The sequence below is a fragment of the Cucurbita moschata genome, unplaced genomic scaffold (assembly GCF_002738365.1).
Source record: "Cucurbita moschata cultivar Rifu unplaced genomic scaffold, Cmos_1.0 Cmo_Scf00095, whole genome shotgun sequence".
NCBI lineage: Eukaryota > Viridiplantae > Streptophyta > Magnoliopsida > Cucurbitales > Cucurbitaceae > Cucurbita > Cucurbita moschata.
Window position 1 is genome coordinate 481,628 of NW_019268611.1, and position 21,959 is coordinate 503,586.

Below are 21,959 nucleotides of genomic sequence, written 5' to 3' on the forward strand. Positions count from 1 at the left end.
AACCGTTGTCGATCATCGCAGATTTTGAGTAGCCCGCGCTTGATGGAAAAGAAGTAGTCGACCTCATCGAGTTGACCCAGGCTCACAAGGTTAGCCTTGAGCCTCGGGATGAAGTAGACGTCAGTCAGCTTGCGGTGCTCGCCTCCCTTGCTGATGAACAAGATGGTGCCGTGCCCTTCGATCTCGACGACAGAGTCGTCGCCAAATTTCACCGTCCCGCGAATTTCTGATTCGAGCTCAGAGAATGCAGATCTAGCCCTGGTCATATGGTTTGTTGCCCCTTTGTCAAGGACCCATCACCGGTGCTCATGCTGCTTGTCCCTCTTGCCGATCTGAGCGAACACTCGCTTCTCCGTTAGTTGAATTGGCTCCCCAGCTGGTGCCTTTGCTACGCCTAGCTGGAGCTCTTCCTCGGGTTCGACGCTCACCAGAGGAGCAGTTACGCTGTCATCGATTACCTCCAACCTACAGGCGCAAGGGTTATGGCACGCTGTCGAGCCAGAGGAAGGAGAAACAATTGAGTACCGGGAGGATCAGCTGGCGTTCGCCGCCATATTATGGTCTGTGCCCCCAGAAATGCTGGCGTCTCTCTCCACCAAATGCACCAAATGCACAGCAAGTGCAGGAATCCAACATCGAGCAGCAGCGAAAGGAGCTCTCAGAGATTCGCTTTAAGGACAGCGAATCCGTCCTTGTTCCTGAGCTTGCTCCAACAATTCTTGTTCAGGTGACCTCTCTTCCCACAGTTCGAGCACTGGATCAGCCTACCATCGATCGACTCCTTTCTTTTATCACCATCTTTTCCCGCGCATGCGCCCGTGAGACTTCCATGGCTTCTTACCGCCTCTGCGGCTAGAGGGTCCGTTGCTCTCGTCGGTGTTGTCATGGAGCGCTTTAGGCGTGCAAGTCATTCCTCCTCCGTGAGGAGTAGGCATGCAAATCATTCCTCCTCCGTGAGGAGTAGACGACCCTCCTTGTCGACAGCTGAAGCGGTATTTTTCTTCCGCTGCTCGATGTTACGCAGTCTTCTAGTCATCTCTTCCACTGTTAGGTTGTTCACGTCAAGCAATGTCTCGATTGAAATCGCGACTTGCTCGAGGTGATTGGGGACAACTTGCAGCATCTTCTTCACGAGTTCTATCTCACTGATGCTGCCACCGAGAGTGGTGATGCTGTTGGCGAGCCCCGTGATCCGCATTGAAAAATCATCGACGGATTCGCTGTCCTTAAAGCGAATCTCTGAGAGCTCCTTTCGCTGCTGCTCGATGTTGGATTCCTGCACTTGCTGTGCATTTGGTGCATTTGGTGGAGAGAGACGCCAGCATTTCTGGGGGCACAGACCATAATATGGCGGCGAACGCCAGCTGATCCTCCCGGTACTCAATTGTTTCTCCTTCCTCTGGCTCGACAGCGTGCCATAACCCTTGCGCCTGTAGGTTGACGTGCAGGCTCGCTCACTCCTCCAAGCCGTCGTCGTGTGCTGACATCTCCATCACCGCCACAAAGAGGTCGACGCCGTGATGACAGGCGTCGAGTTGTCGTTGAGCGAGTGATCAGGAAGACAATGTGATCAAGGTGACGACGACCGCCACCGTTCAGTACCCGATGCTAACAAGGCCCAACTACAACGAGTGGGCCTTGAACCTGGCTCTGATACCACTTGTTGTTTTTCGACAATCGGCACGGAAATCCCTTTTCACAATTGATGTGAGAGGAAATCGTTTGACGGGAAGAGAGAAGAAAGTTGTTAAAGGAAATAAAATGCGTAAAAATAACAGAGAGAGAATTGCAATTTGACTTTGCTAAGAAAGAGTGATGAAATCTTTATGAGCAGATTCACCTATTTAAATATTTAACTTATCCTAAAAATTGCTGGAGAGTGGCCAACTAAATCTGTGCCACTTCCTAAAAAATGGCCATGGTTCATCGAAAGTGATATTCACTTCGAAGGGGAAGAAGCTAGTAAGTCATGGTGCTTGGGCTCTATTGGCTAGCGTCGCAGACGTGCAAGACATGAGAGGGAACCTAGCCTCAACATTTGTAATACAAGAGTTTGAAGCTGTCATTTTCGATGTATTGCTATAATTTTTTGCAGTTAGAGAAGTTAGTTTTGGGATCGAAATTGAGATGATGACGATTCCAATGTTAAGTGCTCCATACTTAATGGTCCAACTAAGATCAAGGAGGTCAAAATGTAGTTGCCTAGGAGACTCATATGATCGAAGGTATCGCCTGGGGACCATGGTAATATTAATAAAGAAGAATAATGGTTCCGTGCGGTTATGTATAGACTAGCAAGAGCTGAACATGATGACCATCAAGAACAAGTATCTGTTGTCACGCATTGATTGTTAGGGTCGCACAACAACGCACACACTCGATCTAGATGAACACAAAGAATAGGAGAGAGAAAATGCAAGGAGAACTCTGGCTAAAGAAATTTGTATTGATGACTTCAAGTATGTACAGCAAGAGAGAATACAGAGAATAGAAAGTTCCATTTTCAAAGCTCTACCTAAGGGATATATATATGGTTTAGCTTACTATATTTAGGTTTTCCAGATATAACCATCTACTATATATAACTATTTATCATATATAGTTTTACCCGATATAGTTTTTTATTATACATAGCTATTTACTATTTATGACAATTTACTTTATATGTCATTTACCAAATATAGCTTTACTATGTATAATCGTTGACTCAGCTATAAATAAGCAGCAGACTCCATAACCTAACATTGATGACCGGTTCGATCAGTTGTATTTAGCTTTAGTGTTCTCCAAAATTAACCTGTTAACTGGTTACCATCAGTTGAAGACCAACAAAGAGGGTATACCTAAGATCTCCTTTAAAAGAAGTTATGAGTATTATGAGTTCAAGACAACATCTGTTGACTTAACAATGTCCCTACAACATTTATGAAATTGATGAACTGGATATTTAAATACTTCTTCGATACATTCTTGATAGTTTTCATATATGATATACTGGTGTACTCCAAAACTAATGTAGAGCATGTGGTATATCTAAGGAGACCACCATGGCCAACCTCAACCGTAGATGTGAGGAGTTTCCTGAGGTTAGCATGGTACTATAAGATATTCATTCGATAATTTTCCAAGATCAGCGTAGACTTGACCCAATTAACAAGGAATGTGAAACTCTTCGTAGAGTGAAGTGTGTGAAAGGAGCTTCGTTTATTGCAACACCCGTTCATCGTCAACACGATTCACAAGAGCTACCACTGACATCGATAATAAACTCCGACAACCAATCATAAATTTTAAAATATTTCCAAAAACATCGAATAAAACATTTAAAACCAGTACTATTTAAAACTAAAAACGACCAAAGTAAATTCTTGACAGTGAAAGCATAAGTACACAAAACAGACACAGACATGGATTCTCAAATAGCCTCTAGCCCGCTGGTCTCATCCTCATCTTCGGTTGGCCTGCATCAACTAAATCTAGAAAGAAAAGTTAAATAATTTTGATGAGTAATTAAATTACCCAGTAAGTAGCCAACTTTATCTTTCATGAATTCATAACTAATCTTTCCGGGTGTTTTTAAGTTTTATTCGTCATTGACTCCTAGTTTCTCTTACTGGGGTCATCTGTTCATTAATGAGGTATCTCAGCTACCTCCAGCTTAGGTTACTGACTCTCTTTTGATATGCTTGTCTAGAATTTTCAGACTTGTATGTAAAACTCGCTCTCGGTCAAATACGGCCCGTCTACTAATTTCTCTAGCGGCCTGTTTATCTCATATACCAACGGTCAGGAGTACTCATGCTCCCTGACTTAGCACAAATCTCGTTGGTCAGGAACTCCGCGGGAATTAGTAGACTATCATACTCATATAAATAAGCCATGACACACAATTTGTAAGCATATCCTAGAGTCATAACCTTTCCATTAACCTGAATAGCATACTCACATCTGACGCATGCTTTCATACATTTACAATGTTCGACACATAGAACATTCCCGTAATCATTTATAACATGCTTACATCACAGGCAAGCAGTCACAATATACAATAAACATTCAATATCATCAAAGCTCATCTTAACATACTAAGCTCTTAATCAGGTAAACAACATACTCACATGTTGTAAAACAAGTTAAGAACTAGTTCAAAGATCGATATGCTACTTACTTGGTTTTGAACTTCTTTTCCCTTGGATGTACGTTTAATAAGGTATTTCAACACAATTCCTTCCTATTAGACCTATATTTCACCAATTTCAAGATAAATATAGGCCAATTTTAATAGAACAGGTCAAAACGAATCGAACGGGACAAACCGGAAGCCGAAATGAGGCCTCACACGCCCTCACATTCTCGATGTGTTTGTCCCACGTGCTAGGAGAACTCCCAGTCGCAAGCTCAGTCGCGGCTCCTCACGCGCCCTGCGTGTAGTGCACGCGCTCCTTCTTCCTTGCATTTTTCTGAAATTTTCCAACTTTTCTATTAATACGGATTATGTCCCGAAGTCATAATCCACCCCTACAGCCCGAATTTCGTCCCGACTTCCACTACAACTTTATAGATCTCCTTATTATGATTCTAACAAGCTCTATTTCATAATTTATTATGCAATATGAACCAAGATATCAAGATTGAAAGGTTCGGTGATATGGGTTTTTCGTTACCTTCGAATAAACGTTCGATTCAGCTTAAATTTAGAGTTTCATTGGCTGAAAATCATCACACTCGTTCCCCCATCCTCACGTTTGCACACTACCACCACAATCGCTGAAGAATCTTTCGAATTACCGAACACATGGGTAAGTTTCTCCTTCCTTAGTTTCCGAGATTCTAGAGTTCCGAATCTGGTTGTGGTTGGAGCGTTTGAGCGGCAGCCTTGGCAGAATCCTCCACCATTTGTTTGGTTGTGTGGAAGCTCTTGGTAATGGACTCCTTCATATTCTCATTCCCGTTCACTTGTCCATCTTCCACCGGATTTCCTGGTCGGAAGTCTATTTATGGTGGGAAGAGGCAGGTGACGGCTCTATTGAGCACTTTTCGAACCTCCTCCCAATAGGAGTTGGGAGGCGAAGGAGTGGATGCTGCCGATGCCGATATTACTCTACCTACTGTTTCTTCGATATTATTTCGTGCTTCCTCGTCGGCCTTGCCAACGCCAACCACCACCATCCATAACACTAACACCAAAACAAAACCACCCTTCTTCATCATCTTCAATAGTCCCTCTACGAACTGCTAATTTAGTTGATATACCAAACCCCTTCAATCCACCTATCCATTCCTCCTTTCTCCATGACAGCGCTGCTGCTGTCTTCTTTATTTATTTATTTATTATTATTATTATTATTATTATTTTTTTTTTTTTTGAATTATTACATTTATCTTAAGTTGCACCAAAAGAAAATAGTTCAAATTCATGCAATGTCATATTTCATTGAGTCAAACTGGGATACAAGGTTCACTTCTCATTTCGAGAGGAGCTTACCGAATGCAATGAGAACACAATTGAAGTTTAGCAAAGTCTTCCATTCACATACGAATGGACAAATTGAGAGATTAAATGAGATTCTTGAATACATGCTAAGGACATGTATTATAGACTCTGCCTAGGACAACCCGTTACACCTCATAGAGTTCTCTTACAACAATATTTTTTTTTGCGACCATCAGATGACACTTTTTGAAGCATTATATGGATGAAGGTGTCGGTCCTCTATAATCTTGAAAGAAGTAGGAAACGTTGCATCGATCAAAATTGGTTCAACTTACAAACACAACAGTACAAAAGATCAAGATGAGGATTCAAACTACTCATAGTCGGTAGAGCTGTGCAGACTCATGTAGGAGAACCTAGTTTGTTATTGGTGACCATTTTGTAAGGACTGCACAACAATACACCTACTCGATCTAGTTGAACACAAAAAATAAGAGAGAGAAAATGCAAGCAGGAATATTGGCTTGAGATTTATATTGATGACTGCAGGTACGTACAGTAGTAGACAATATAGATAAGGCAAAAAGTAGGCTTTCGAAATACTATCTAAGAGGTATGTATATGGTTCAGTTATCATAAAGGTACATCTAGCTTTTGCTATTCATAGTTGTTTTATATATAGTTTAATATATATAACCATTGACTAGAAGCGACTCTATAACCTAACAATTCTCACACTTGTACATTAATTCAGTCAACTAAGAATTTCATTCTCAAATGATCATAAATATCTTCACTGCACAAACCAATTAAAGCTTTGCACAACCTCACATCGGTTATGTTGAGAAAGTAGGGAGTTGAACTCCACTATAAAAGAGAGCCTTGGTTTTCTTTTCATCCCACTTGAGCGATTCGAAGGTAGTTGGAGATTATAGTTTATGATGGCTCGAAGTTAGCATTTCGGCGGATCCAACTTGGATGTAATATGCTCATAACCTTTTCTACTAGTTTCACTTCTTTAGAAGCGTTTAAGGTTAGTATGACTACTTTTAACTAGTTTAAATTATTTGGAGTGAAGCTTAAATTATTTTATAAAAATTTAGGTGAGCAAATTTCCATAGTAGAATTCTAATTTATGATTGTGGGACTCCTTAGGTAGAATTATATTTTAGAGACCAACGTTAAGTTTGCATCAAGGGGTCGTAGTAGCTTCGACCAAGGCCAACGAAGTAAATGGTTCTACTATCGGTTTGGCTGAAGGAATTGATTTATATATAATGACACGTGCCTAATGGCCCTGCACATGTTCTTTGTGTGATATGGTATACTATGACGTGCTATGATATGTTTTGAAATAAGGAAAATTTACGGTGCACAACCCCTATGCCATGATTTGAAAGTATTGTTATGAATGAATTGATTTGATGAGAGTTTATGTATGCATATTACCAAGTGTGATATGTGATGAAAGAATAAGGGTTGTCTTGCATATTTATTATGATGGAAAATATTGACTTCATGCATAATTATATATTCACGGGCATCGGGATACTGCCCCTTTTATGATGAGTACGGACGTGTACACTATGAGACTAAAATAACTGTCACATTTACCATGATGTTACGACCGTCACTATTCCCTCCAGGTGTTCGACAACAGCCCAGAAAAGCTAACTCGACCAGCAAACCTAGGGAGTGTGCAAGCCTGCCTAGTGGGCCCATGCTCACATGTGTATGTTGTATGTAAAGAAGTACTACACATCCAATCTCCCTCGACTAAAAAGCCGCCTAATAAAAAGTCGCCTAAGAGGAGACGGTTTTAAATTATATGTCCCATCATTCTATATGTACTTGCATTCTCTGATCCCAATGACTAGTTCACATAATGAGTATTTCTTCAAATATTCATGCCTCGTGTGATTCTTATATTTTAAGTAAAGCCAAGGCACCCATGTATAGAGGACAACGGCATCGCGTTGAAGATCATGGAACTTGTATTAGGAGAGTTACATTTTTTTTATTTCGTAGCTCATAGGTTAGATTAAGATATCGTTTTAATCTTTTCTTTGATTTATTTATATTTCACATTGATTATTTTTCATTATTTTGTTTTAATGCTTTTACTATGAACGTTTAAGTCCATGACATCGTCAAATAAATGTTTCTGCATAAAAAGATCACGTCATGCATGTGACAGTGACTTTATAACAATCGAAAAATAGGGTCGTCACACCCTTACAAGATCATCCTACTAAAATCTTAGAACCCAATTACTTAAAAAACCTCACGGATTTGAGGAAACTTTGAGAGTAAAAAATATGAAATCTTATCTGGTTCTTTTTTTGATTCATGATGGATTTTGATGATTCAAGTATTCAGACTTGATCTCAACAGGTTTCTGAGCAAGTTCTTGAAAGATGTATGGTCGGAATCATGCTTGAGGTGGAAGGAGTCTGATTAGGGTTTCTTTAGATAGTTAATCACGTAATGTGGATCAAAATGACCAATTTGGCTCTCGAGATTAATTTTGACCCATTTTCCTAATTTTCTTCATTTTCGTTTATATTTTTCTTTATTTTTTTGAATTTTTCTAAGAATTTTTTTTCCCGCACCCTCTTGAAATTCAACCCTAAGACTCACAATAAAATTCAAAGAATTCAAATTATTAATGGAAAAATTGAGTATACAAAACTCCTCGTTGGGACTAAAGTGTTACATGAAGAGGGGCTTGTGAAGACCTTTCTGTATAGAGTGTGAAGACCTTTCTGGTATAGATAATCTTCAATTTTTGCATATTCTAGAAACTAAAATTGGATCCATCGAACTTCTCAATTCCAATCTTTGAACTTTCCATCTTCACAGATCATGGTGATCTCGTCTACGTCTGATACTAGTTGTTAGGACCGCACAATAATGCATCCACTTAATCTAGATGAACACAAAGAATATGAGAGAAAAAAATGTAAGAAGGAACATTGGCTTAGAATTTAGGTGTATACAGTGACAGAAACTACATAAAATACATAAGGTTTATATGGATGAGTTTAGGTGTATACGGTAACAAAGACAACATAAAATATAGAATATGGAAAATAGATTTTTAAAGCCATATATTGTTCGATTTACTGTATATTCTACCATATATATCTTTACCAGATATAGACTTTTACTGTACAGAGTTATTTAATATATATGACTATTTACTTTATGTGTCATTTACCTTATATCACTTTATTATGTATAACCACTGATTTACTCCTCGTCAAGGCTCGGATGTTATATGTATAACCACTTACAAAATGGAATATATCAATGCATCAAATATTCCATTTTCTGTAATTTTAGATATTGAACTTGTAAATATAGTTATATCAAATATGAATATTTTTATAATTATAGGCAACAAAATATTTACAATGAGTCATTCAAGACCGTACGAAACACACAAAACTGTGCTATGTGTTGTAAACATATAAAATTTTCTATATATTTTAGCGTGTCATTATTTTCCCTTTCAAGTTGCAACGTGCTAACTTCTCTTCCATCAACCTTTCTAGCTGTTACAAGTACCTAGGACTGAATATTTCCTTGTCTGATCTCCACTCCCTTCCACTAAAGCCACAAGTGACTCAACAAGATTTGCAACCTCTATCTTCATCTTTGAGTGCTTTTTTTAATTTTTTTTCGGTACATGTCATTAGGTACATTATCAAGAACTAATGTTAGGGGTTGTAATGACTGTGATAATGGTTATGAGATCTTGTTTGTCACAGTAAATAAATTTTAACGATCAAGAATGGTTCCCGATCTTTTCAACCGAAGGGTGAGTTGAAATATAGCAAAAATAGGTAAAAATAGATTAATGGATGAGACAATGTATAGAAAAGAAACTAGTGAGGGTAACTAGAAGGTTTAGGTGCCATACATCCAGTAATAAAATTTTCGACCAAAAAAAAAAAAAAAAGTTGAAGTTTGAGTGAGTTAAGGCCAATCCAGCTAACCAACTAAGCTAAATCAATATTTAAATAAAAAAAATTTATTGTTCTCTACCCGTCAAGAATCGTGTTTTAGGGAAAGGAATGTGTAACGTAGAATTTTAAAAAGTGTAAAATTTTTTATTTCTCAAAAAAGAATTATTTTTAAAGGAATGTGATAGAAGGAAAAAGAATGTGATAGAAGGAAAAACAACAAGAGAATGTCAGATATATTTCTGGTCTCAAGAAGAATTTGATCTCTATTGGTCAGTTGGACAGCATAGGTTATGCAACAAAGTTAGGGAAGAGTTCGTGGAAGATTATGAAGGGTGCTACGGTGGTAGCACGTGGCTCAAAATCTGGAACCTTATACACCACTGCAGGGTGTATGAACATAGCTGTTGTTGCTGAGAATGCTTCAAATTCTAGTCTACGACACAATAGACTTGAACATATGAGCGCGAAAGGAATGAAGAGGCTGGCTGCGAAAGGAGTTTTAGAAGGTCTGAAATCTGTTGATGTGGGTCGTTGTGAGAACTATGTTATGAGCAAGCAGAAACGAGTTAGCTTCACAAGGACCGCCAGAGAATTGAAGAAAGTGCGGTTGGAAATGGAACCATATGTGGAGCAAGGTTCGATGAAGCAAGTAGGAGTTGAGCTTAAGTTGCAGGAAAACTCACTTAGTGATGTTGTAGCAGATACTCATGAAACTCCTGAGACTACTGCTGAGGAACCAAATGTGGAGCAAGGTTCCAAGACCACGAAGCAAGTGGGAGTTGAGCTTGAGTTGTAGGGAAACTCACCTAGTGATATTGTAGCAAATACTCAAGAAACTCTTGAGACTACTGCTGAGGAACCAGATGTGGAGCAAGGTTCCAAGAAAACAAAGCAAGTGGGAGTTGAGGTTGAGTTGCGGAGAAAATCACCAAGTGATCTTGTAGCAGATACTCAACAAACTCCTGAGGTTGTTGCGGAGGAATCAACAGTGGAGCAAGTGACACCTGAACTGATGTTGAGAAGATCATCCTATACTAACAGAGTACACGATATGTATGTACCTTCATTGCACTATTTGTTGCTGATGAAAGGGAACCAGAGCCCTTTGACGAGACCCTACAATTGGAGGATACAACCAAGTAGGAGCAAGCCATGGATGATAAGATGTCTAGGCTTCAAAAATGCGTTGTACTGAGGTTGAGTACGTGGCAGTAGTTGAAGCTGGAAAGGAGACGATATGGATGACTGACTATCTGGAAGAATGGGCAAGAAGTAGCACGAAGATATTCTTTATAGAGATAGTCAGAGTGTCATACAGTTGGCGAAGGAACCCGGTCTATCATTTAAAGAGAAAACACAGAAGACGATACCATTTCACTTGTAGATTAGTGAAAGATGGTGATGTGTTTGGAGAAGATAGAGGGTGCAAAGAATCCAGCAAACATGTTAACAAAATGTGTTAATGTTGGAATATTGAGGTTGTGCAAAGCCTCAATTGATATGGTGCCATAAAGACCATGAAGATGCTCATGGTCATTTGAGAATGAAATTCTTGGTTGACTCTACAAGTGGGAGAATTGTTAGGCTATAGAGCCTGCTGCTTATTTATAGCTTGGTTAACGGTTATATCCAAAAAAGCTATATTTGGTAAATCTATATCCGGTAAAGCTATATATGGTAAATAGCTATATATTAGTTGATGGTTAAATTGGGTAAAGGTATATATAGTAAATAGCTATATATAGTAGATGGTTAAATCTGGTAAAGCTATATATAGTAAACTGAACTCTATATATATCCCGTCTGAGCTTTTAAAATGTACTTCTATTCCCTGTAATTCTTTCTTACTATACATACGTTAAGTCATCAATAAAAAAAATCTTTTTAGCAAGAGTTCTCCTTGCACTTTTCTCTATCCTGTTCTTTGTATTTATCTAGATCGAGCGTGTGCGTTGTTGTGCGATCCTAACAATTAACGGACTAAAACAGACCCGAGAAAAGAAGATTCGAACAAGTAGATGTGTGTTAAAAATGTCAACACGAAGATTCAAACCTACCCAGGTAAAGCCCAATAAATTTCAAGTTTATCTCTTTAGCCAATCAAACATATTAACGTTTGTCAAAAGATTTTATTATTTTTTCTTTTCGTTTTGTAATGGTCAAATGGTCAAATGGTCAAATTGACTTTGTCTTTGTGGAGACTGGGAACTGGATTGAATCCTAGCCACAAGCATCTTTTGTTTGGAGACTATAAATACCCACAATATGTTAGGTAAAAATCAGAATCGTGGATGAATGCAATTGAGATCTTCCGAGTATCAATTTTGTCATTTCTAAGTTTCAAGCAATTCTTGTGATAAATTGCATCTGAGTCATTCAATCAAATCTTGATCAAGTTCAATTGTGGAGTGACTCAATTTAGAACAAGGTTTCCAAATCTTGCTTATCGATCTTTGATCGTAAGATTGTAAGAGAAAATCTAATTCTAGCCTTATCTCTTGGTTGATCCGAATTTTGTATAAGAGGTGTTAATTACTTTGATTCAAGGGTTCTTGCTTCAACAAAAACTTGGATCGTTGGGCTGAGGATTAGGGTTGCCTTATCAATTTGGTATCTGAGCCTAGGTTGCATCTTTGTGGCCGACTCTAGAATTAAGTTTATCTTTCATTTCTACGTTTATTTTTTCTTTATATCTGTCCATTTATTTTCTTGCATTTCATCAATTTTCACTTTGTTCTCCTCTTCTTCCTAAAAATCACAGATCTTGAAAAAAAAGGGCAAAAAAAAAAAAAATTCTTATCATATTTGTTCTTACGATGGTGACTATAAACGATCCTTATCATTTATTTTAGATCATTTGCAAGTTTATTTGAAGATCAAATAAACTTTGATTCCCATTTTTCTTAAACCATCTAAATCTAGAACTGTTGTGTTTGATATTTTTTTTTCTTACACTTGAAGATAACTTCTAAATTTCTCGAATTATGTGAAAAGGAAAATTAAATGGTTCTTAAAATCTTCATGTCGTTTCTTTTTGGATTTTTTTTCAGTGTGCAATTCTATCCAAAAATATCTTTATGTTCCTTATTTGTTTGTTCAATTTTATTTTGTTGTTATTTCATAATTAACTTATCCTGATTGCCTTGAATAGCTGGCTGCTATCAGAATTGCTTTACCCATATATTAGCCTACCTTGATCATAATTTAGTCATTTTCCCAAACAACCGACCTTTGTGTGTCCACAAGTCCTCTAAGTGTAAAATCAGTGAGTTGAGTGTGTGAGATCCTAAACATATTTAACTACTGTTTGTACAATCATGAACCAAGACAAAAGAAATGGAGGGGAGATCAATGAAGCTAGGTAGAGAGAAGCATAGGTCGGAACAATTACTCATTTGAATTAAGTTATTAGTACATTGACAGACCAGATGGAGCGAATTGAAATAGCCTTAGGTAATCTTCAAGGGAGGGAAGTACTCTTGAATGAAGGAGTTGAAAATGAAGAAGATGACAATGTCACCCTTTTATCGGGACATAGTCCTAGGGGAGGGAGAGATGTCGGTCGAGGGAGAGGAAGAGTCGGAAGAAGAGGTAGAGAATTTTAGCACCAAAAAGAATTGAGAGGGAGTACCAGTATGAGAGAGGAGAAGAAAGAGGAGTCGGGGGAGTAAAGCTGAAAATTTCAACTTTCTATGGGAGATCTGATCTAGAGAAGTATTTGCAATATGAGAGGAGCATGTTTTCAATTGCAACAATTTCAGTGAAGAAAGAAAGTTGAAGCTTGCTGTGGTTGAATTTTGTGTTTACGCCGTTATATGGTGGACATCTTTGAAATCAGAGTGGAGGAGAAATTATGAAGAACCAATTGAAACGTGGGAGGAATTGAAGACAGTAATGAGAAAAAGGTACATTCTTAAGCATTATTCTCAAGTAATCAAGCAAAAACTCTATACTTTGCAACCGGGATCCAAAAGTGTCGAAGAATATTACAAATAAATGGAGACCCTTATGAATAGAGCATGTATTAATGAAGACGAGGAGGATACAATGGCTAGATTCCTTGGTGGGTTAAACTAACAACTTGCTCATTAAGTGGATAGTCAAGCGTACTTTGATATGCAGAATTGTTACTCTTTGCTGTGAAAATTGAAGGACAACTAGCTTGGGAGAAGGAGAACTCCAAGAGATATGATATTTCAAAGTCTACTAGTTTCAACACTTGGAAAAAGAATGCAAATATTGAAAAGATAGATTTCAAAGTTAGTGGGGAGTATGAGATTGACAAAAAGAACAAAGTTGAGACCTTCAAGGGTATTGACAAAAAGAACAAAGTTGAGACCTCCAAGGGTAAAGAGAAAGCCGAGGAATATAAGAAGGTTTGAGAAAGAAACAGAGACATCAGATGTTGGAAATGTTAAGGAATTTGTCATATAGTCGTGGTTGTCTAACAAGAGAGTAATTGTAACGATCCCAAAATTTTAAATAAATAAATAATAATAATAATAATAATTAAAAAAAAAAAGGTAAATGATCGCAACTCTCTCTCTCCCTCCTCCTAAATATCTCTCCCCAACACCTCCTACAGCCACAGAATGATATGTAAAAAAAACACAAAAACAAAAAAAAGAAAAAAAATGACTGATTTTGGGAAGAGAAAAATAGGATAAAAGGAAAGATCCCAGATTTTGGGAGAGAAAAATTGGAAAGGACAGTTAATTTCAATCAAATTTAATAGGGAAGGGAAAGAGATAGAAGAGTTACTGGTAAGTTATACCTTTTTTCTTTTAACTTTTCCAAGAGATAAAAAAATTATCTCACATCTCTTTTTCAATTATTTAGAAAGATATTTTACAGAAAATCAGACTTTGTTGAAAACGGTCAAAAGTACATAATTAAAAAAAAAAAGGAAAATCAAAATCTTTGTCCAATTAATTAGAATCCGATCTCCTTTTCCCTTACCTAATTATTTAGATTTTAGTTACCCGTTGTAAATCACGTCAGATGTTTAGATGAAATCATAGATCTTTTCCTATATACCATTAATTATTTAGAATTAGAACTCCATTTTCATTTACTAAACTGACATAGAAGAAAAGAACTAAACAAGGAGGTCTTTAAAGAATTAAGGAGAGAGGAAAAGGAAAAAATAAAATAAAATTTTTGAAAAGAATTGAAGAGAGAGGAAAGGGAAGATTTGGTAAACATAATTAAAATCCATACATAATCAATTTGAAAGGTGAATTTGAAAGAGTAAATACACCGACCAAAAAGGATGATGAGAAATATATATATATAAATATTCAATACTCATAAAGTCTCTAATGTTCACATGAAGTTTAACACATGGACCATTGTAAAATTTAGAGAATTGAAATTAAAATCGATGTCATGGTTCATATAGGTTGGCTTGGATACAAAGAACAAAACTGAACTTGAAAAATTGGTGATACCAACCTAAGCTAATCAGGTAAGTGGCCTTACTATCTGCTCGGTCGAAAGACTTGTCTTATGTATGATGATGTGATAATGTTATGTGATGACGTGATGATGTTAGATGATTATGTTATATGATGACTTGATGACATTAGATAATGATGTGATGACGTTATATGAATGATGTACTTGGTATGCTTGATGCACTTTATGGCAATATGATGAGTATGATGATTGCGTGACGTTTACCTTAATATGATGATATTTTCCATAATGAGCATACTATGTGATGATAAGTACCATATTGCATCACGTCGTTAGATTGACATAGGACACAACCTTAAGAGCAAGAAAATGATATTAATATAAATATCTACAAGTATGTGTTACCTAGAGTAACAAAGAGATGAGACTAGAGAGTTGTGTCAGAAGAGACGTTATGATGGATTTTAGAGGGACCACATGCATATTGTATGTTCATAAGCATAGGGCTACTTCCCCTAGAGATGATGAGTGCGGACGCGTACAGTACGATGATGAGTGCGAACGTGTACTAGCGCGAATGCGCACAGATGAGGGTGTTCATGAGGCGCATGACTATGGGGTTCCGCTTACCTCCGGACGTTGCTACAGATTAGCTTGACCAGAGGGTCCAGGGGGTATGCGAGCGCCCTGGAGATTCACACTCACATGTGTGAGTCGTGTGTAGGGAAGTACTACACATCCAATTTGTCCGAGACTGGAGGCCACCCTTATGATGATTAGAGATAGGTCCCAAAATCATGATTGCATGTGTTTGCATCTGCATGACCCCCAATAATGGGACCACATATTGAGTATTCTTTGAAATACTCAGGCCGTGTACCACGTCATTTTTCAGGTAAAGGCAAGGCTTACTTGTACGGACGACGACGACATCGCGAGCAGAGACTGTGGCACGTGCATAGGGTAGACTCATATTTAAATTTCTAGTCTTAAGTTAGAATAAGTTGTTTTGCATTTCATTGTTTTAAACTATTTTGTATCTGTTTTTTATTTTCTCTAAATTTAAGTATTTCGTATTTAAACATGTAAGACCATGACCACGTTTTTCAGAGAAGAAGTTGTTTTAAGCATTTTTTGAAGTTTACGTTATAAATGATGTTCTTGTAAGAGTTATATTTCTGCATTGTAGATGAGCTTGAGACGTTAGTAATGACTCTAAGTATGTGAAAATTTAGGGTCGTTTCAGTCATGATCATCAAGAATAGACAAGTTGTCACAGATAGTGAGGAAAGTGACCAGGATGAGCTAGTTGAAGAAGAAATCCAGGAGAATGAGGAGGAACTAGAAGATGGGAGTCATTTGACACTTGTTACCATAAGACTTCTTAAAACTCAAGTTACAGAGAATGATGTTGATGATCAATGAGACAACCTATTTCACTGAAGGTGTTTAGTCAAGGGGACTCCTTGTAGTCTTGTAATTGATAGTGGAAGCTGTACCAACGTCGTAAGTACCATGCTGATCAAAAGGTTGCAAATTTCAACTCAACACCATCCTAAACCTTGCAAGCTTCAATGGCTCAATGACAGTGGAACAATGAAGGTAGTTTCTCAAGCTTTAATATCTTTTACTTTGGAAAAATATAATGATGAAGTTCTTTGTGATGTGCTGCTACCAATGCTTGCTAGAGACATATTGCTTGGCCAACCTTGGCAATTTGATAGGAAGGTCATATATGATGGTTATTTGAATAGGTATTATTTTATAAAAGATGGTAGAAAAATCACTCTTGTACCTTTGAGTTCTGCAGATGTATTTGCTGATCAATTAAAGTTGGAGAAAAAAAAGAAAGAGTTCGATGAAGAATGGAGAGAAAAACATAGTGAAAAAAAGAATGAAATTGAGAAAAAAAAAAAAAAAAGAATGCAAGTTGTTTGGCTAGAGTTGGAGAGGTTAGAAGGGCAATGTTTTCAAAAAAAACCATCTTTGTACTTATGTACTAGGAAGGATGTTTGGTCTCTAATAATAACAATTTGTCTTTGCCTAGTATGTTTCAATCTCTTTTACAGAAATTTGAGGATGTATTCTAAGATGAAGTCCCTAGAGGACTACCTCCCATTATAGGTATTAAACATAAAATAGACATCATTTTGGGTGTAGTCATTCCTAATAGGCCAGCTTATAGAGCCAACCCAATTGAGACTAAAGAAATTCAGAGGCAAGTAGAGGAGTACATGGAGAATGGCTATATACGAGAGAGTTTAAGTCCATGTTCTGTACCAATCTTATTGGTGCCGAAGAAAGATGGAACGTGGCGCATGTGCGGGGATTATAGAGCCACCAACAAAATCACTGTAAAGTATCGACATCGTATTCCTAGGCTAGACGATATGTTTGATGAATTGCATGGTTCATGATTATTTACAAAGATTAACTTGAAATCTGGATATCATCAAATTAGAATGCATGTAGGAGATGAATGGAAAACATCGTTCAAAACTAAGTTTGGATTGTATGAATGGCTTGTTACACCTTTTGGGTTAACTAATGCTCCTAGTACATTTATGCGCTTAATGAATCCCGTTTTGAAAGATATTTAGGAAAGCATGTTGTGTATTTTGATAATATTTTAATTTATTCAAAGACTTTGCATGAGAATGTGGAGCATGTTAAGTTAGTTTTGATTACGCTTAGAAAAGAGAAACTTTATGCTAATTTTATTAAGTGTAGTTTTTGCATGGAAAAAGTTAACTTTGTTGGCTTCATAGTTGGTAAAAATGGAGTAGTAGTAGATGAGGAGAAAGTTAAAGCAAGCAGGGACTGGCCAACACCAAAAAATGAAAGTGAAGTTCGTAGTTTTCATGGGTTAGTTAGCTTCTATAGGAGATTTATAAAAGATTTTAGCACCATAGTTGCACCGTTGAATGACTTAGCGGAAAAAAATGTTGTTTTTAAATGGGGAGATATGCAAGAGAATGCATTCAATGAGCTTAAGAATAAATTAACCAATGCATCATTACTTGTCTTGCCTAACTTTGATAAAACTTTTGAAATTGAGGGTGATGCAAGTGGTTTGGGCATAGGTACTGTCTTGATGCAAGATGGAAAGCCCGTAATGTATTTTAGTGAAAAACTAAATGGGGCAGCATTGAACTATTCTACCTATGATAAAGAATTGCTTTAGTTTGCACATTGCAGGTGTGGCAACACTACTTATGAGCTAGAGAATTTGTGATCCACTCTGATCATGAAAGCTAAGTATCTTAAGGCTCAAACCAAACTGAACCGTAGGCATGCAAAGTGGGTGGAGTTTATTGAAACATTTTCGTATGTCATCAAATATAAGTAAGATAAGGATAATATATCTAGAAGGTAAAATCTTTTTACTTCTCTTAGTGCAAAAATTCTTGGATTTGAGCATATTAAAGAAGTATATAGAGATGACCAAGACTTGGCAATTATTTATGCATCTTGTCTTACAAAAACAACTGTGTGAAGGATTATTATGTGTGTCATGAATTCTTATTTAAGAAAAGTAAGTTTTGTAATTCTATATGCTCTATCAGAGATTTGCTGGTAAAAGAGGCACATGGTGGTGGCTTAATGAGACATTTTAGGATTAATAAAACTTATAATATGTTGCATGAACACTTCTTTTGGCCGAAAATGAAGCATGTTGTTCATAAGTTTTGTAGTCAATGCTTTAAATGCAAAGAAGCTAAATCTAGATCACAGTCAAATGAATTGTACACTCCTTTGAATGTACCTAACGAACCTTGGACTAATATATCTATGAATTTTGTTCTTGGTTGACGGCACACTGAAAATGGGTAAAGATAGTATTTTTGTTGTGGTTGACAGATTTAATAAAATGACTCATTTTATTGTATGCAACAAGACGAACGATGCAAAACATATTGCTGACTTATTCTTTAGGAAAGTAGTAAGATTACATGGAATCCCTATAATAATTGTTAGTGATAGGGATGCTAAATTTTTAAGTCACCTTTGGAAAGTATTGTGGGCTAAGTTGGGTACCAAATTATTGTTTTCAACTAATGTCATCCTCATGCTGATGGACAAACTGAGGTGGTTAATAGAACATTAGTAGCATTGCTTATGGCTATTATTTCTAAGAATATTAAGTCTTGGGACGAATGTTTGTCATTTGTAGAGTTTGCATATAATATAGCAATTCATAGTACCACTCATTGTTCATCTTTTGAAGTTTTTATGGATTTCATCCACTTACCCCTCTTGATTTGCTTCATTTTTTATGAATGAAGCAGCCACAAGTAAGGCAGACTTGATCAAAACATTGCACAAGGTGGTGAAGGAGAGAATTGAGAAACAAAATTTCAAAGTTGCTTCAAGGATTAGTAAATGACGGAACGAAATCATTTTTTATTTTCGCAAGGAAAACAAAATTTCAAAGTTGCTTCAAGGATTAACAAAGGACGGAAGGAAATCATTTTTTATTTTTACAAGGAAAACAAAATTTCAAAGTTGCTTCAAGGATCAACAAAGGATGGAAGGAAATCATTTTTTGAACCTGGTGACTGGGTTTGGATACATTTTCGGAAGGTGCGATTCTCATCTCAAAGGAAGACAAAGTTACATCCAAGAGGGGATGACCGTTATCAAGTCCTTGAAAGAATTAATAACAATTCTCAAGTTCTTGAATGAATTAAATTCTCATCTCAAAGGAAGACAAAGTTACATCCATGAGGGGATGACCCTTATCAAATCCTTGAAAGAATTAATAACAATGCAGGAAAGAACTAATAAGAATTCTCAAGTCCTTGAAAGAATTAATAACAATGCACCCTTATCAAGTCCTTGAAAGAATTAATAAAAATGCATATAAAATTGATCTAAATATCCTTTTAGAGAGGAGGAAGATGATAAGTAAGAATGTCAACAACAATGTTCGAACCTACACAGACAAAGTCCAATAGATTTCAAGTTCGTCTCTTTAGCCAGTCAAACATATCAAAGTTTGTTAGAAGATTTTATTATTCAGTTTGTAATGGTCAAGTGGTCAAATTGACTTCGTCTTTTGTGGAGATTAAAGGAGATCTGGATTGAATCCCGGCCACAAATATCTTTTACCGGGAGACTATAATTACCCACAATATGTTATGTAAAAATTAGAATCATGGATGAATAAAATTGAGATCTCAAATTGAGACGTTTCCCTTAAAAATCAGAGTATCAAATTTATCATTTCTAAGTTTCAAGCATTTCTTGTGGTAGAACTGCATCCGAGCGATTCAATCAAGCCTTGATCAAGTTCGATTGTGGAGTGACTCAATTTAGAATAAGGTTTCCAAATCTTACTTCTAGATCTTTGATCGTAAGAGGTAATCTAATTCTAGCCTTATCTCTTGATTGATCCGAATTTCATATAAGGAGGTGCTAATTACTTTGATTCAAGGGTTCTTGCTTCAACAAAAGTTTGGATCGTTGGGCTTAGGATTAGGGTTGCCTTATCAGGAAACCTCTCCCTAATAGGCGCGTTTTAATACTGTGAGGCTAATGGCAATACATAATGTGCCAAAATGGACAATCTCTGCTAGCTGTGTGCTTGAAATTTTACAAATGATATCAGAGCTAGTCACTAGAAGATGTGCCAATGTGAATGCTGGTCCCGGGTGGATTATGAGATCCTACATCGATTGGAGAGGGGAAAAAACATTTCATACAAGAGTTTGAAAAAATTTCTTACATGGGTCTGAAAATCTCTCCCTAGTAGATGCGGTATGCTGGTCCCAAGTGAATTATGAGATCCTACATCGATTGGAGAAGTGAAGAACATTTCTTACAAGGGTCTGGAAACATTTCTTACATGGGTCTAAAAACCTCTCCCTAGTAGATGCAGTTTAAAAGCATGAGACTGATGGCGATAAACGAAAGCCGACAATATCTACTAGCGATTGGAGAGAGGAACAAAGCAATCCTTATAAGGGTGCCGAAACCTCTCCCGAATAGGCGCTTTTAATACTGTGAGGCTGATGGTAATAAATAATGTGCTAAAATGGCCAATCTCTGCTAGTAGTGGGCTTGGACTTTTACAAATGATATCAGAACTAATCATCAAGAGATGTGCCAGTGAGGATGTTGAACCCACAGAAAGGGTGGCTTATGCGATCCCACATCGATTGGAGAGGGGAAGAAACATTTCTTACAAGGGTCTAAAAACCTCTTCCTAGTAGATGCGGTTTAAAATCGTGAGGCTGATGGCGATACGTAACGAACAAAAGCCGATAATATCTGTCACTGGTGGGCTTGGATTTAATAAATAATTAGCTAGAATAGCTTAGTTGGTTAGAGTGTGTGGCTGTTAACCACAAGGTTGGAGGTTCAAGCCCTCCTTCTAACGAATGGGAGTGGTGAAGCAATCTTTATTTGTTTGTGCTTGTGCTTCTTCCTCATTCATGCCAAGGAAGTTTGATCAATACTGCCTTTTCTTATTATCTCCTTTGCAGGAAGGCAGTCCTGGCGCTCTCCCCTTTATTAATTAATCTTTTTGTAAAAAGGTGGACTCTTTGGCTGACTAGAAAGCAACCCCACCCTACCTAAGTTGTGGCAACTTTCTACTCAGTCCTGGCGCTCTCCCCTTTATTTAATTAATCTGTTTGTAAAAAGGTGGACTCTTTGGCTGAGTAGAAAGTTGCCACAACCTAACTCTTTGGCTGACTAGAAAGCAACCCCGCCCTACCTAGGTTGTGGCAACTTTCTACTCCTTCTGAGCTGTCTTGTCGTATCTAAAATGGCTTCGAGCATCCTCACCACAGCTCTGCTTGCTCTCTCCTTCTTCGGTACTTCCTAGTCCACACCCTAATCTTCTCTGGATCTATTTGAATCACACCCTTGCTGATCCAATGGCCAAGAAATAGCACTTTCGTCTGAGCACCGTTTCACGTACAGCTTCTTTTCCTACTACACCCGGAACACAGTACTCAGGTTTCCAACCCTCCTGTGAGTGACTATAAAGGATTATGTCATCGAGGTTTTCCACTACAAACTGGTCAAGGTCAGAGTTTGAGTTATCCATTGTTGTGGGGAACAAGACCAGAGGACGATATTCATGGATCAGTTACTCTTTGTGTACGTTATGGAGTCTCCACTCTATG

At 37.4% G+C, this 21,959-nt stretch overlaps 1 non-coding gene across 1 annotated transcript; it reads left to right on the plus strand.

Moving 5' to 3' along the window:
- Window positions 1–21,131: 21,131 nt before the first annotated feature.
- Window positions 21,132–21,205, plus strand: TRNAN-GUU. Its single transcript has one exon. It is a non-coding gene; the product is annotated as a tRNA-Asn (tRNA).
- Window positions 21,206–21,959: the final 754 nt, after the last annotated feature.